This window comes from Tursiops truncatus, chromosome 7 (assembly GCF_011762595.2).
Source record: "Tursiops truncatus isolate mTurTru1 chromosome 7, mTurTru1.mat.Y, whole genome shotgun sequence".
Taxonomy (NCBI): domain Eukaryota; kingdom Metazoa; phylum Chordata; class Mammalia; order Artiodactyla; family Delphinidae; genus Tursiops; species Tursiops truncatus.
Genome location: NC_047040.1, coordinates 32,097,055 through 32,101,795, shown reverse-complemented (window position 1 = coordinate 32,101,795; position 4,741 = coordinate 32,097,055). Strand labels below are relative to the sequence as shown.

The window sequence follows — 4,741 nt, the reverse complement described above, 5'->3', positions numbered from 1 at the left end:
TGGCACTGAGATGTGAATGCCTTCTATCTTACCTTTTCAAAGAGAAACCTATTAACACAATTGGAATTCCAAGTGGTGGTAGGTCCCTGAGAGGTTCTTTTGAGTAGGGGTGGTTTCTGTTGCTCTATGATTGTCCCAGGCAGCCTCATCCCTAAACTTGCCCATAACCCCCCTCAAAATACTCTTTCAACATGCTTTCAACAACAAATATTTATTGGGCACAGTTTTTTAAAAGTTTCTTATTATTCTTTTTATTGAGGTATAGTTGATGTATAATATATGTTTCAGGTGTGCAACATAGTGATTCACAATTTTTAAAGGTTATATTCTGTTGTACAATATATCCTTATAGCTTATTTTATACTTAGTAGTTTGTACCTCTTAATCATCTACCCCTGGGACTTCCCTGGCAGTCCAGTGATTAAGACGTTGTGCTCCTAATGCAGGTGGCGCAGGTTCAATCCCTGGTCGGGGAACTAAGATCCCACATTCTGTGTGGTGCAGCCAAAAAAGAAAAAAGTTAAAAAAAAAAAATCCTCTACCCCTATCTTGCCCCTCCCCACTTCCCTCTCTCCACTGGTAACCACTAGTTTGTTCTCTATAACTGTGAGTCTGTTTTTTTAATTTAATTTTATTAAAAAATTTTAAAATAAAACTTTAAAAGGTTACTTTCCATTTACAGTTACAATAAAATATTGGATATATTCCCTGTGTTGTACAATACATCCTTGAGCCTATCTTATATGCAGTAGTGTATACCTCCTACTCCCCCACCCCTATATTGCTCCCCCTGCCATTGGTAACCTCTAGTTTGTTCTCTATATCTGTGAGTCTGTTTCTTTTTTGTTATATTCACTAGACTATTGTATGTTTCAGATTCCACATATAAGTGATATCATACAGTATTTTTTTTTAACTTTTATTTGCATTTATTTTTTGCAGCATTTATTCCTGGGCCATAAGTTTTTGTTTCTTCAATTTCTTCTGGGATATCCTTTTCTCCTGGGCAACCTCCTCTTCTGGTTTAGGAACAATCTGTTCTTTTTCAGTAAGGATCATCTCAATGTGGCACGGAGAGCTCATGTATGGGTTGATCCGACCATGAACTCTATAAGTCCTGTGCCGCATCCTGGGGGCTTTGTTCACCTGGATATGCTCAATGACCAGAGAATCTACATCTAAGCCCTTAAGTTCAGCATTACTCTCTGCATTTTTGAGCATATGCAGTAAAAATTCAGCACTCTTTTTGGGCCACAGACCCTGCGTCCAGCCCCACTGTTTGGCCTGGGCACACCTACCAACTCCACCATTGTAATGACGGAATGGCACACACTGCTTCTTTAAAGTGACATCCTTCAGATACTTGGTGGCATACCCTTAATGGCCTGGGCTGTTTCATGAGTGTTCTTAAAGTGAACACGAAGACTTGAACCTCTCGACTTGCATGATTTTGTGGGATTTTCTGGGTCATGTGAATAGCGAATCATTTCTAGAGGTCACCTGGAAACGAGCAAGTATAATTCTGTCAACATATTTACAGTAACTTACACGGTTTATGTACTAAACGCTGCCCGCAGCTGCTCAGAGAGTAGTTGTTTTCATGATTAATCCAAAGGTGTCCTAAGAAATGCCATCATCACAGCCATCCTTCTATCCACTGTTTCTTCCCATGTGGAACTACCAGTGACTACAGCAGTTCTGACACTAGACTAGGGACACAGACATCATTCCTTTTACCCTCTCAGGTTACTGACCAGAAAAGCTATCATACAGTATTTAGTAATATCATACAGTATTTGTCTTTCTCTGTCTGACTTATTTCACTTAGCATAATACTCTCCAAGTCCCTCCATGTTGTTATAAATAGCAAAATTTCATTCTTTTTTATGGCTGAGTAGTATTTTACCATACACACACACACACACACACACACACACACGCACACACACACATTATATATATACCACATCTTCTTTATATTTATCTGTTGATGGACACTTGCTTCCATACCTTGGCAATCGTAAATAATGCTGTTATGAACATTAGGGTGCATGTATCTTTTCAGATTCGTGTTTTTGGATATATACCCAGGAATGGAATTGCTGGGTCATATGGTAGTTCTATTTTTAGTCTTTTGAGAAACCTCCATACTGTTTGCCATAGTGGCTGCACCAATTTACATTCTCAATAACAGTGCATGAGGGTCCACTTTTCTCCACATCCTCGCCAACATTTGTTACTTGTGTTCTTTTTCTTTTCTTTTTTTTTTTTTTTGCGGTACGCAGGCCTCTCACTGTTGTGGCTTCTCCCGTTGCGGAGCACAGGCCCCGGATGCGCAGGCTCAGTGGCCATGGCTCACGGGCCCAGCCGCTCTGCGGCATGTGGGATCTTCACGGACCGGGGCACAAACCTGTGTCCCCTGCATTGGCAGGCAGACTCTCAACCACTGCGCCACCGGGGAAGCCCTATTGTGTTCTTTTTGATTATAGTCATTCTGACTGGTGTGAGGTGCTAGCTCATTGTGGTTTTAATTTGCATCTCTCTGATGATTAATGATGTTGAGCATCTTTTCTTGTGCCTGTTAACCAAATATGCATCTTTTTTGGAGAAATGTCTATTTAGTTCTGCCCATTTTTTGATTGGGTTTTTTGTTTTTTGATATAAAGCTGTATGAGCTATTTGTATATTTTGGAAATTAAACACTTGTCAAGCCCATCATTTGCAAATATTTTCTCCCAGACCGTAGTTTGTTTTTTGTTTTGTTTATGGTTTCCTTTGCTGTGCAAAAGCTTTTAAGTTTCATTAGGTCCCACTTGTTTATTTTTGTTTTTATTTCCATTACTGTAGGAGACGGGTCCAAAAAATATTGCTGTGATTTATGTCAAAAAGTGTTCTGCCTATGTTTTCCTCTAGGAGTTTTATAGTATCTGGTCTTACTTTTAGGGCTTTAATCCATTTTGAGTTTATTTTTGTATATGGTATTAGAGAGTGTTCTAATTTCATTCTCTTACATATAGCTGTCCAGTTTTCCCAGCACCACTTACTGAAGAGACTGTCTTTTCTTTATTGTATATTCTTGCCTCCTTTGTTGTAGATTAATTGACTGTAAATGTGTGGGTTTATTTCTGAGCTTTCTAACGTGTTCCATTGATCTATATGTCTGTTTTTGTGCCAGTACCATACTGTTTTGATTACTGCAGTTTTGTAGTATAATCTGAAGCCAGAGAGCATGATTCCTCTGGCTCTGTTCTTCTTTCTCAAATTGTTTTGGTTATTTGGGTTCTTTTGTGTTTCCATTCAAGTTGTAAAGTTATTTGTTCTAGTTCTGTGAAAAATATATTGGGCACAATTTTTGACAGGCACTGTGCCACTAACACACTGGGGATGTGTTAGTGAGAAAAAAAAGACAAACTCTCTTACAGAATATAAGCTCAGGAAGGTAGGGACTATAATATATGGAGTTAGCATTGTTTTATACCAGCAACAACTCCCTTCTCACTTTGGCAAATGACTGTGTACTCCTTTGGACTCACTAAAAAGAGAGAACTAATAGCATGTAAATAATTGTCAGTTTGCAGATGGAATCATTGAAACCACGAATAGAGTATCTGCAATGGATATTATGTTGCAGTACCTATTTCCTTCTTCTTCCTTCCCTCCCTCCCACCCTCCCTCCCTCTTTTCCTCCCTTCCCTCCTTCCTTCCTTCCCTTCTTCCTTCTTTCCTTGCTTCTTTTCTTCCTTCCTTCCCTCTCTCCTTTCCTTCTTTCTCTTATTACCACTCAAATTATTCGTGAAAACTGAGATAAATTTACAGAAATTAGGCTCCAGGGAAGACCTTCACTTTGGGTCTAGCCACACAGCATAGACCTCACCCATTTACTAGCTCTGAGGTTCATTTGTTCTACCTGTCAAGTGAGGACAGTTAATAGTTACCTGAAAGAATGCACTACATGTACATAATAGGTGCTCAGTAAATGGAGCTATTATAATCCCTACTATTTAACTATTGAAACTATTTTACTATTAGAACTCTTCATTAAATAATTCATAACCTTTGTAATATTGGAGGTATTTTCTTAAGGCATTATTTCTATAAAGATGATGTTTATAATAATAATTCTGCAATGTATTACTTGCAGGACTTTATTTAGCATATTCATAGCTTAGATTGTTTTGATTGTCCTAGGTAGGTTCTTTCTATACCATTAACAGGTCAGCTAAGTGGTTGAAAAGTCAATATGTATTTGTAACACATATAATACTGGCAAAATGTACACTTACATGACATAGGAAACTGGGTCTACCTCACCACCTTTGGTCTTGATCATTTTTTCCCCTCATGACACAGTATAATGTGACCAAATGGTGTGGCTCAGCTGCACTCTCTCAAATATCCCATGTGGTCCACTGTGATATCTTAATGCCCCTAAGTTCAAGGGCAGCTAAGGTTCCAGTGCTTATGTACCAGGTTTGGAGAGTGTCTGCAGAGATGCAAAACATCTATGTTGGTGGCCCTAATTCATTAAACTTTTTGCATGATTTAGAAAAAGAGAGAGATCCTATAGTACCCAAATCAAATTAAACTGAATCATAAGAAACAACTAAAATTTGTGGGCCATTCCCCAATAACTACACAGCTGTCAGGTGTGTTTGTGGGTTTTGCTGAGTCCAGTTTGGCTCTCAGACCCAATGTTTTGGCTCCCACATAAGTTAATTCTCATCAGAGGATGTGTTCTTAT

At 38.7% G+C, this 4,741-nt stretch overlaps 1 non-coding gene and 1 pseudogene across 1 annotated transcript; both read right to left on the bottom strand.

Annotated features, from left to right (window-relative positions):
- Positions 1–927: 927 nt before the first annotated feature.
- On the bottom strand, positions 928–1,740 carry LOC109550534 (large ribosomal subunit protein uL22-like; annotated as a pseudogene).
- Positions 1,577–1,642, bottom strand: LOC117313059 (small nucleolar RNA SNORD58). Its single transcript, XR_004527523.1, has one exon. It is a non-coding gene; the product is annotated as a small nucleolar RNA SNORD58 (small nucleolar RNA).
- Positions 1,741–4,741: the final 3,001 nt, after the last annotated feature.